Consider the following 13,466-nt stretch of genomic DNA (forward strand, 5'->3'; position numbering starts at 1 on the left):
GGTATCCCTACCTGATGCTCCGTTGTTGGCCTGGCACCCCTACCCGATATGCTGGGGTAGTACCGGTACCCCCACCGGTACTCTGCGGTAGTATTGGTACACCCACCGGTACTCCAGGGCAGTACCTGAACCCTTACTGGTTCGCTGGGGTACACCTGCTGACCTTACGGGCGTGCTCTGTAGACCAGACATTCCTACCTGACCCTATAGGCTAGGCCCGGTATCCCTACCTGATGCTCCGCGGTAGGCCTGGCCCCCTATCCGACAATCTGGGGTACTACCGGTACACCCACCGGTATTCCGCGGTACTTGTGCTATACCCACCGGTACTCCTGGATTATGCCGGAACCCTTACTGGTGCGCAGGGGTACACCTGCTGACCCTACGGGCTCTCTGCTTTGGACCCACCCTTCCTATGTGACCCTCCGGGGTAGGCCTGGTATACCTACCCGATGTTTCGAGGTAGAACCGGTTCCCCCACCGGTACTCTGGGGTTGGAACGGAACCCTTTGTGATGCGCCAGAGAACACCAGCTGTCCCTTCGTGCGTGCTGGACTAGACCGGCCTCCCTACCGGACCCCACAGGTTAGACCCGCTATCCCTACCTGATTCTCCGCATCAGGCTTGGCACCCATACCCGATGTTCTGGGGTAGTAGCGGTACCCGCACCGTTACTCTGCGGTAGTATCGGTACACCCTCCGGTACTCCGGGGTAGTACATGAACACTTACTGGTTCACTGGGGTACACCTCATGACGTTACTGGTGCGCGGTGTAGACCAGACATTCCTCCCTGACCCTCCGCTTTAGGCCCGGTATCCCTACCTGATGCTCCGTTTTTGGCCTGGCACCCCTACCCGATATGCTGGGGTAGTACCGGTACCCCCACCGGTACTCTGCGGTAGTATTGGTACACCCACCGGTACTCCAGGGTAGTACCTGAACCCTTACTGGTTCGCTGGGGTACACCTGCTGACCTTACGGGCGTGCTCTGTAGACCAGACATTCCTACCTGACCCTCCGTTTTAGGCCCGGTATCCCTACCTGATGCTCTGCGGTAGGCCTGGCCCCCTACCCGACAATCTGGGGTAGTACCTGTACACCCACCGGTATTCCGCGGTAGTTTTGCTATACCCACCGGTACTCCTGGATTTTACCGGAACCCTTACTGGTGCGCCGGGGTACACCTGCTGACCCTACGGGCGCGCCGCTTTACGCCCACCCTTCCTACCTGACCCTCCGGGGTAGGCCTGGTATACCTACCCGATGTTTCGAGGTAGAACCGGTTCCCCCACCGGTACTCTGGGGTTGGAACGGAACCCTTTGTGATGCGCCAGAGAACACCAGCTGTCCCTTCGTGCGCGCTGGACTAGACCTGGTCTCCCTACCGGACCCCACAGGTTAGACCCGCTATCCCTACCTGATGCTCCGCATTAGGCTTGGCACCCATACCCGATGTTCTGGGGTAGTAGCGGTACCCCCACCGTTACTCTGCGGTAGTATCGGTATACCCACCGGTACTCCGAGGTAGTACGTGAACCCTTACTGGTTCACTGGGGTACACCTGCTGACGTTACGGGAACGCGGTATAGACCAGACATTCCTACCTGACCCTCCGTGTTAGACCCGGTATCCCTACCTGATGCTCCGTTGTTGGCCTGGCACCCCTACCCGATATGCTGGGGTAGTACCGGTACCCCCACCGGTACTCTGCGGTAGTATTGGTACACCCACCGGTACTCCAGGGCAGTACCTGAACCCTTACTGGTTCGCTGGGGTACACCTGCTGACCTTACGGGCGTGCTGTGTAGACCAGACATTCCTACCTGACCCTCCAGGCTAGGCCCGGTATCCCTACCTGATGCTCTGCGGTAGGCCTGGCCCCCTACCCGACAATCTGGGGTAGTACCGGTACACCCACCGGTATTCCGCGGTAGTTTTGCTATACCCACCGGTACTCCTGGATTGTACCGGAACCCTTACTGGTGCGCCGGAGTACACCTGCTGACCCTACGGGCTCGCCGCTTTACGCCCACCCTTCCTACCTGACCCTCCGGCGTAGGCCTGGTATACCTACCCGATGTTTCGAGGTAGAACCGGTTCCCCCACCGGTACTCTGGGGTTGGAACGGAACCCTTTGTGATGCGCCAGAGAACACCAGCTGTCCCTTCGTGCGCGCTGGACTAGACCCGGCCTCCCTACCGGACCCCACAGGTTAGACCCGCTATCCCTACCTGATGCTCCACATTAGGCTTGGCACCCATACCCGATGTTCTGGGGTAGTAGCGGTACCCCCACCGTTACTCTGCGGTTGTATCGGTACACCCACCGGTACTCCGGGGTAGTACGTGAACACTTACTGGTTCACTGGGGTACCCCTGGTGACGTTACTGGCGCGAGGTGTAGACCGGATATTCCTACCTGACCCTCCGCTTTAGGCCCGGTATCCCTACCTGATGCTCCGTTGTTGGCCTGGCACCCCTACCCGATATGCTGGGGTAGTACCGGTACCCCCACCGCTACTCTGCGGTAGTATTGGTACACCCACCGGTACTCCAGGGCAGTACCTGAACCCTTACTGGTTCGCTGGGGTACACCTGCTGACCTTACGGGCGTGCTGTGTAGACCAGACATTCCTACCTGACCCTCCAGGCTAGGCCCGGTATCCCTACCTGATGCTCTGCGGTAGGCCTGGCCCCCTACCCGACAATCTGGGGTACTATAGGTACACACAGACGTACTGCGTGGTACTTTTGCTATACCCACCGGTACTCCTGGATTGTACCGGAACCCTTACTGGTGCGCCGGGGTACACCTGCTGACACTACGGGCGTGCCGCTTTACGCCCACCCTTCCTACCTGACCCGCCGGGGTAGGCCTGGTATACCTAACCGATGTTTCGAGGTAGAACCGGTTCCCCCACCGGTACTCTGGGGTTGGAACGGAACCCTTTGTGATGCGCCAGAGAACACCAGCTGTCCCGTCGTGCGCGCTGGACTAGACCCGGCCTCCCTACCGGACCCCACAGGTTAGACCCGGTATCCCTACCTGATGCTCCGCATTAGGCTTGGCACCCATACCCGATCTTCTGCGGTAGTAGCGGTACCCCCACCGTTACTCTGCAGTAGTATCAGTACACCCACCGGTACTCCGGGGTAGTACGTGAACCCTTACTGGTTCACTGGGGTACACCTGATGACGTTACAGGCACACGGTGTAGACCAGACATTCCTACCTGACCCTCCGTTTTAGGCACGGTATCCCTACCTGATGCTCCGTTGTTGGCCTGGCACCCCTACCCGATATGCTGGGGTAGTACCGGTACCCCCACCAGTACTCTGCGGTAGTATTGGTACACCCACCGGTACTCCAGGGCAGTACCTGAACACTTACTGGTTCGCTGTGGTACACCTGCTGACCTTACGGGCGTGCTGTGTAGACCAGACATTCCTACCTGACCCTCCAGGCTAGGCCCGGTATCCCTACCTGATGCTCTGCGGTAGGCCTGGCCCCCTTCCTGACAATCTGGGGTAGTACCGGTACACCCACTGGTACTCCGCGGTACATTTGCTATACCCACCGGTACTCCTGGATTGTACCGGAACCCGTACTGGTGCGCCGGGGTACACCTGCTGACCCTACGGGCACACTGCTTTGGACCCACCCTTCCTACGTGACCCTCCGGGGTAGGCCTGGTATACCTCCCCGATGTTTCGAGGTAGAACCGGTTCCCCCACCGGTACTCTGGGGTTGGAACGGAACCCTTTGTGATGCGCCAGAGAACACCAGCTGTCCCGTCGTGCGCGCTGGACTAGACCCGGCCTCCCTACCGGACCCCACAGGTTACACCCGGTATCCCTACCTGATGCACCGCATTAGGCTTGGCACCCATACCCGATGTTCTGGGGTAGTAGCGGTACCCCCACCGTTACTCTGCGGTTGTATCAGTACACCCACCGGTACTCCGGGGTAGTACGTGAACCCTTACTGGTTCACTGGGGTACAACTGATACGCTACAGGCACACGGTATAGAACAGACATTCTTCCTGACCCTCCGTGTTAGTCCCGGTATCCCTACCTGATGCTCCGTTGTTGGCCTGGCACCCCTACCCGATATGCTGGGGTAGTACCGGTACCCCCACCGGTACTCTGCGGTAGTATTGGTACACCCACCGGTACTCCAGGGCAGTACCTGAACCCTTACTGGTTCGCTGGGGTACACCTGCTGACCTTACGGGCGTGCTGTGTAGACCAGACATTCCTACCTGACACTCCAGGCTAGGCACGGTATCCCTACCTGATGCTCTGCGGTAGGCCTGGCCCCCTACCCGACAATCTGGGGTAGTACCAGTACACCCACCGGTACTCCGCGGTACTTTTGCTATACCCACCGGTACTCCTGGATTGTACCGGAACCCTTACTGGTGCGCCGGGGTACACCTGCTGACCCTACGGGCACAGTGCTTTGGACCCACCCTTCCTACGTGACCCTCCGGGGTAGGCCTGGTATACCCACCCGATGTTTCGAGGTAGAACCGGTTCCCCCACCGGTACTCTGGGGTTGGAACGGAACCCTTTGTGATGCGCCAGAGAACACCAGCTGTCCCGTCGTGCGCGCTGGACTAGACCCGGCCTCCCTACCGGACCCCACAGGTTAGACCCGCTATCCCTACCTGATTCTCCGCATCAGGCTTGGCACCCATACCCGATGTTCTGGGGTACTAGCGGTACCCCCACCGTTATCCTGCGGTAGTATCGGTACACCCACCGGTACTCCGGGGTAGTACGTGAACCCTTACTGGTTCACTGGGGTACACCTCATGACGTTACTGGTGCGCGGTATAGACCAGACATTCCTCCCTGACCCTCCGCTTTAGGCCCGGTATCCCTACCTGATGCTCCGTTGTTGGCCTGGCACCCCTACCCGATATGCTGGGGTAGTACCGGTACCCCCACCGGTACTCTGCGGTAGTATTGGTACACCCACCGGTACTCCAGGGCAGTACCTGAACACTTACTGGTTCGCTGGGGTACACCTGCTGACCTTACGGGCGTGCTGTGTAGACCAGACATTCCTACCTGACCCTCCAGGCTAGGCCCGGTATCCCTACCTGATCCTCTGCGGTAGACCTGGCCCCCTACCCGACAATCTGGGGTAGTACCGGTACACCCACAGGTACTCCGCGGTACTTTTGCTATACCCACCGGTACTCCTGGATTTTACCGGAACCCTTACTGGTGCGCCGCGGTACACCTGCTGACACTACGGGCACACTGCTTTGGACCCACCGTTCCTACCTGACCCGCCGGGGTAGGCCTGGTATACCTACCCGATGTTTCGAGGTAGAACCGGTTCCCCCACCGGTACTCTGGGGTTGGAACGGAACCCTTTGTGATGCGCCAGAGAACACCAGCTGTCCCTTCGTGCGCGCTGGACTAGACCCGGCCTCCCTACCGGACCCCACAGGTTAGACCCGGTATCCCTACCTGATGCTCCGCATTAGGCTTGGCACCCATACCCAATGTTCTGGGGTAGTAGCAGTACCCCCACCGTTACACTGCGGTAGTATCAGTACACCCACCGGTACTCTGGGGTAGTACGTGAACCCTTACTGGTTCACTGGGGTACACCTTATGACGTTACAGGCACGCGGTATAGAATAGACATTCTTCCTAACCCTCCGTGTTAGTCCCGGTATCCCTACCTGATGCTCCGTTGTTGGCCTGGCACCCCTACCCGATATGCTGGGGTAGTACCGGTACCCCCACCGGTACTCTGCGGTAGTATCGGTACACCCACCGGTACTCCGGGGTAGTACGTGAACCCTTACTGGTTCACTGGGGTACACCTCATGACGTTACTGGCGCGCGGTGTAGACCAGACATTCCTACCTGACCCTCCGTGTTAGTCCCGGTATCCCTACCTGATGCTCCGTTGTTGGCCTGGCACCCCTACCCGATATGCTGGGGTATTACCGGTACCCCCACCGGTACTCTGCGGTAGTATTGGTACACCCACCGGTACTCCAGGGCAGTACCTGAACACTTACTTGTTCGCTGGGGTACACCTGCTGACCTTACGGGCGTGCTGTGTAGACCAGACATTCCTACCTGACCCTCCAGGCTAGGCCCGGTATCCCTACCTGATGCTCTGCGGTAGGCCTGGCCCCCTACCCGACAATCTGGGGTAGTACCGGTACACCCACAGGTACTCCGCGGTACTTTTGCTATACCCACCGGTACTCCTGGATTGTACCGGAACCCTTACTGGTGCGCCGGGGTACACCTGCTGACCCTACGGGCACATTGCTTTTGACCCACCCTTCCTACGTGACCCTCCGGGGTAGGCCTGGTATACCTACCCGATGTTTCGAGGTAGAACCGGTTCCCCCACCGGTACTCTGGGGTTGGAACGGAACCCTTTGTGATGCGCCAGAGAACACCAGCTGTCCCGTCGTGCGCGCTGGACTAGACCCGGCCTCCCTACCGGACCCCACAGGTTAGACCCACTATCCCTACCTGATTCTCCGCATCAGGCTTGGCACCCATACCCGATGTTCTGGGGTACTAGCGGTACCCCCACCGTTACCCTGCGGTAGTATCGGTACACCCACCGGTACTCCGGGGTAGTACGTGAACCCTTACTGGTTCACTGGGGTACACCTCATGACGTTACTGGTGCGCGGTGTAGACCAGACATTCCTCCCTGACCCTCCGCTTTAGGCCCGGTATCCCTACCTGATGCTCCGTTGTTGGCCTGGCACCCCTACCCGATATGCTGGGGTAGTACCGGTACCCCCACCGGTACTCTGCGGTAGTATTGGTACACCCACCGGTACTCCAGGGCAGTACCTGAACCCTTACTGGTTCGCTGGGGTACACCTGCTGACCTTACGGGCGTGCTCTGTAGACCAGACATTCCTACCTGACCCTCCAGGCTAGGCCCGGTATCCCTACCTGATGCTCTGCGGTAGGCCTGGCCCACTACCCGACAATCTGGCGTAGTACCGGTACACCCACAGGTACTCCGCGGTACTTTTGCTATACCCACCGGTACTCCTGGATTGTACCGGAACCCTTACTGGTGCGCCGGGGTACACCTGCTGGCCCTACGGGCGCGCCGCATTACGCCCACCCTTCCTACCTGACCCACCGGGGTAGGCCTGGTATACCTACCCGATGTTTCGAGGTAGAACCGGTTCCCCCACCGGTACTCTGGGGTTGGAACGGAACCCTTTGTGATGCGCCAGAGAACACCAGCTGTCCCTTCGTGCGCGCTGGACTAGACCCGGCCTCCCTACCGGACCCCACAGGTAAGACCCGCTATCCCTACGTGATTCTCCGCATTAGGCTTGGCACCCATACCCGATGTTCTGGGGTAGTAGCGGTACCCCCACCGTTACTCTGCGGTAGTATCGGTACACCCACCGGTACTCCGGTGAAGTACGTGAACCCTTACTGGTTCACTGGGGTACACCTGCTGACGTTACTGGCGCGCGGTGTAGACCAGACATTCCTACCTGACCCTCCGCTTTAGGCCCGGTATCCCTACCTGATGCTCCGTTGTTGGCCTGGCACCCCTACCCGATATGCTGGGGTAGTACCGGTACCCCCACCGGTACTCTGCGGTAGTATTGGTATACCCACCGGTACTCCAGGGCAGTACCTGAACCCTTACTGGTTCGCTGGGGTACACCTGCTGACCTTACGGGCGTGCTGTGTAGACGAGACATTCCTACCTGACCCTCCAAGCTAGGCCCGGTATTCCTACCTGATGCTCTGCGGTAGGCCTGGCCCCCTACCCGACAATCTGGGGTACTATCGGTACACACAGAGGTACTCCGCGGTGGTTTTGCTATACCCACATGTATTCCTGGATTGTACCGGAACCCTTACTGGTGCGCCGGGGTACACCTGCTGACCCAACGGGCGTGCCGCTTTACGCCCACCCTTCCTACCTGACCCGCCGGGGTAGGCCTGGTATACCTAACCGATGTTTCGAGGTAGAACCGGTTCCCCCACCGGTACTCTGGGGTTGGAACGGAACCCTTTGTGATGCGCCAGAGAACACCAGCTGTCCCTTCGTGCTTGCTGGACTAGACCTGGCCTCCCTACCGGACCCCACAGGTTACACCTGGTATCCCTACCTGATGCTCCGCATTAGGCTTGGCACCCATACCCGATGTTCTGGGGTAGTAGCGCTACCCCCACCGCTACTCTGCGGTAGTATCGGTACACCCACCGGTACTCCGGGGTAGTACGTGAACCCTTACTGGTTCACTGGGGTACCCCTGGTGACGTTACTGGCGCGAGGTGTAGACCGGATATTCCTACCTGACCCTCCGTTTTAGGCCCGGTATCCCTACCTGATGCTCCATTGTTGGCCTGGCACCCCTACCCGATATGCTGGGGTAGTACCGGTACCCCCACCGGTACTCTGCGGTAGTATTGGTACACCCACCGGTACTCCAGGGCAGTACCTGAACCCTTACTGGTTCGCTGGGGTACACCTGCTGACCTTACGGGCGTGCTGTGTAGACCAGACATTCCTACCTGACCCTGCAGGCTAGGCCCGGTATCCCTACCTGATGCTCTGCGGTAGGCCTGGCCCCCTACCCGACAATCTGGGGTAGTACCGGTACACCCACCGGTATTCCACGGTAGTTTTGCTATACCCACATGTATTCCTGGATTGTACCGGAACCCTTACTGGTGCGCCGGGGTACACCTGCTGGCCCTACGGGCGCGCCGCTTTACGCCCACCCTTCCTACCTGACCCACCGGGGTAGGCCTGGTATACCTACCCGATGTTTCGAGGTAGAACCGGTTCCCCCACCGGTACTCTGGGGTTGGAGCGGAACCCTTTGTGATGCGCCAGAGAACACCAGCTGTCCCTTCGTGCGCGCTGGACTAGACCCGGCCTCCCTACCGGACCCCACAGGTTACACCCGGTATCCCTACCTGATGCTCCGCATTAGGCTTGGCACCCATACCCGATGTTCTGGGGTAGTAGCGGTACCCCCACCGTTACTCTGCGGTAGTATCGGTACACCCACCGGTACTCCGGTGAAGTACGTGAACCCTTACTGGTTCACTGGGGTACACCTGCTGACGTTACTGGCGCACGGTGTAGACCAGACATTCCTACCTGACCCTCCGCTTTAGGCCCGGTATCCCTACCTGATGCTCCGTTGTTGGCCTGGCACCCCTACCCGATATGCTGGGGTAGTACCGGTACCCCCACCGGTACTCTGCGGTAGTATTGGTATACCCACCGGTACTCCAGGGCAGTACCTGAACCCTTACTGGTTCGCTGGGGTACACCTGCTGACCTTACGGGCGTGCTGTGTAGACGAGACATTCCTACCTGACCCTCCAAGCTAGGCCCGGTATTCCTACCTGATGCTCTGCGGTAGGCCTGGCCCCCTACCCGACAATCTGGGGTACTATCGGTACACACAGAGGTACTCCGCGGTGGTTTTGCTATACCCACATGTATTCCTGGATTGTACCGGAACCCTTACTGGTGCGCCGGGGTACACCTGCTGACCCAACGGGCGTGCCGCTTTACGCCCACCCTTCCTACCTGACCCGCCGGGGTAGGCCTGGTATACCTAACCGATGTTTCGAGGTAGAACCGGTTCCCCCACCGGTACTCTGGGGTTGGAACGGAACCCTTTGTGATGCGCCAGAGAACACCAGCTGTCCCTTCGTGCTTGCTGGACTAGACCTGGCCTCCCTACCGGACCCCACAGGTTACACCTGGTATCCCTACCTGATGCTCCGCATTAGGCTTGGCACCCATACCCGATGTTCTGGGGTAGTAGCGCTACCCCCACCGCTACTCTGCGGTAGTATCGGTACACCCACCGGTACTCCGGGGTAGTACGTGAACCCTTACTGGTTCACTGGGGTACCCCTGGTGACGTTACTGGCGCGAGGTGTAGACCGGATATTCCTACCTGACCCTCCGTTTTAGGCCCGGTATCCCTACCTGATGCTCCGTTGTTGGCCTGGCACCCCTACCCGATATGCTGGGGTAGTACTGGTACCCCCACCGGTACTCTGCGGTAGTATTGGTACACCCACCGGTACTCCAGGGCAGTACCTGAACCCTTACTGGTTCGCTGGGGTACACCTGCTGACCTTACGGGCGTGCTGTGTAGACCAGACATTCCTACCTGACCCTCCAGGCTAGGCCCGGTATCCCTACCTGATGCTCTGCGGTAGGCCTGGCCCCCTACCCGACAATCTGGGGTAGTACCGGTACACCCACCGGTATTCCACGGTAGTTTTGCTATACCCACATGTATTCCTGGATTGTACCGGAACCCTTACTGGTGCGCCGGGGTACACCTGCTGGCCCTACGGGCGCGCCGCATTACGCCCACCCTTCCTACCTGACCCACCGGGGTAGGCCTGGTATACCTACCCGATGTTTCGAGGTAGAACCGGTTCCCCCACCGGTACTCTGGGGTTGGAACGGAACCCTTTGTGATGCGCCAGAGAACACCAGCTGTCCCTTCGTGCGCGCTGGACTAGACCCGGCCTCCCTACCGGACCCCACAGGTAAGACCCGCTATCCCTACGTGATTCTCCGCATTAGGCTTGGCACCCATACCCGATGTTCTGGGGTAGTAGCGGTACCCCCACCGTTACTCTGCGGTAGTATCGGTACACCCACCGGTACTCCGGTGAAGTACGTGAACCCTTACTGGTTCACTGGGGTACACCTGATGACGTTACTGGCGCACGGTGTAGACCAGACATTCCTACCTGACCCTCCGCTTTAGGCCCGGTATCCCTACCTGATGCTCCGTTGTTGGCCTGGCACCCCTACCCGATATGCTGGGGTAGTACCGGTACCCCCACCGGTACTCTGCGGTAGTATTGGTATACCCACCGGTACTCCAGGGCAGTACCTGAACCCTTACTGGTTCGCTGGGGTACACATGCTGACCTTACGGGCGTGCTGTGTAGACGAGACATTCCTACCTGACCCTCCAAGCTAGGCCCGGTATCCCTACCTGATGCTCTGCGGTAGGCCTGGCCCCCTACCCGACAATCTGGGGTACTATCGGTACACACAGAGGTACTCCGCGGTGGTTTTGCTATACCCACCGGTACTCCTGGATTGTACCGGAACCCTTACTGGTGCGCCGGGGTACACCTGCTGACCCAACGGGCGTGCCGCTTTACGCCCACCCTTCCTACCTGACCCGCCGGGGTAGGCCTGGTATACCTAACCGATGTTTCGAGGTAGAACCGGTTCCCCCACCGGTACTCTGGGGTTGGAACGGAACCCTTTGTGATGCGCCAGAGAACACCAGCTGTCCCTTCGTGCGCGCTGGACTAGACCTGGCCTCCCTACCGGACCCCACAGGTTACACCTGGTATCCCTACCTGATGCTCCGCATTAGGCTTGGCACCCATACCCGATGTTCTGGGGTAGTAGCGGTACCCCCACCGTTACTCTGCGGTAGTATCGGTACACCCACCAGTACTCCGGGGTAGTACGTGAACGCTTACTGGTTCACTGGGGTACACCTGATGACGTTACAGGCACACGGTATAGAACAGACATTCTTCCTGACCCTCCGTGTTAGTCCCGGTATCCCTACCTGATGCTCCGTTGTTGGCCTGGCACCCCTACCCGATATGCTGGGGTAGTACCGGAACCCCAACCGGTACTCTGCGGTAGTATTGGTACACCCACCGGTACTCCAGGGCAGTACCTGAACACTTACTGGTTCGCTGGGGTACACCTGCTGACCTTACGGGCGTGCTGTGTAGACCAGACATTCCTACCTGACCCTCCAGGCTAGGCCCAGTATCCCTACCTGATGCTCTGCGGTAGGCCTGGCCCCCTACCCGACAATCTGGGGTAGTACCGGTACACCCACTTGTACTCCGCGGTACTTTTGCTATACCCACCGGTACTCCTGGATTATACCGGAACCCGTACTGGTGCGCCGGGGTACACCTGCTGACCCTACGGGCACACTGCTTTGGACCCACCCTTCCTACGTGACCCTCCGGGGTAGGCCTGGTATATCTACCCGATGTTTCGAGGTAGAACCGTTTCCCCACCGGTACTCTGGGGTTGGAACGGAACCCTTTGTGATGCGCCAGAGAACACCAGCTGTCCCGTCGTGCGCGCTGGACTAGACCCGGCCTCCCTACCGGACCCCACAGGTTAGACCCGCTATCCCTACCTGATGCTCCGCATTAGGCTTTGCACCCATACCCGATGTTCTGGGGTACTAGCGGTACCCCCACCGTTACTCTGCGGTAGTATCGGTACACCCACCGGTACTCCGGGGTAGTACGTGAACCCTTACTGGTTCACTGGGGTACCCCTGGTGACGTTACTGGCGCGAGGTGTAGACCGGATATTCCTACCTGACCCTCCGTTTTAGGCCCGGTATCCCTACCTGATGCTCCGTTGTTGGCCTGGCACCCCTACCCGATATGCTGGGGTAGTACCGGTACCCCCACCGGTACTCTGCGGTAGTATTGGTACACCCACCGGTACTCCAGGGCAGTACCTGAACCCTTACTGGTTCGCTGGGGTACACCTGCTGACCTTACGGGCGTGCTGTGTAGACCAGACATTCCTACCTGACCCTCCAGGCTAGGCCCGGTATCCCTACCTGATGCTCTGCGGTAGGCCTGGCCCCCTACCCGACAATCTGGGGTAGTACCGGTACACCCACCGGTATTCCACGGTAGTTTTGCTATACCCACATGTATTCCTGGATTGTACCGGAACCCTTACTGGTGCTCCGGTGTACACCTGCTGGCCCTACGGGCGCGCCGCTTTACGCCCACCCTTCCTACCTGACCCACCGGGGTAGGCCTGGTATACCTACCCGATGTTTCGAGGTAGAACCGGTTCCCCCACCGGTACTCTGGGGTTGGAGCGGAACCCTTTGTGATGCGCCAGAGAACACCAGCTGTCCCTTCGTGCGCGCTGGACTAGACCCGGCCTCCCTACCGGACCCCACAGGTTACACCCGGTATCCCTACCTGATGCTCCGCATTAGGCTTGGCACCCATACCCGATCTTCTGCGGTAGTAGCGGTACCCCCACCGTTACTCTGCGGTAGTATCGGTACACCCACCGGTACTCCGGGGTAGTACGTGAACCCTTACTGGTTCACTGGGGTACACCTGCTGACGTTACTGGCGCGCGGTGTAGACCAGACATTCCTACCTGACCCTCCGTTTTAGGCCCGGTATCCCTACCTGATTTTCCGTTGTTGGCCTGGCACCCCTACCCGATATGCTGGGGTAGTACCGGTATCCCCACCGGTACTCTGCGGTAGTATTGGTACACCCACCGGTACTCCAGGGCAGTACCTGAACCCTTACTGGTTCGCTGGGGTACACCTGCTGACCTTACAGGCGTGCCGTGTATACCAGACATTCCTACCTGACACTCCAGGCTAGGCCCGGTATCCCTA

Source organism: Accipiter gentilis, unplaced genomic scaffold (assembly GCF_929443795.1).
Source record: "Accipiter gentilis unplaced genomic scaffold, bAccGen1.1, whole genome shotgun sequence".
Lineage (NCBI taxonomy): Eukaryota > Metazoa > Chordata > Aves > Accipitriformes > Accipitridae > Astur > Astur gentilis.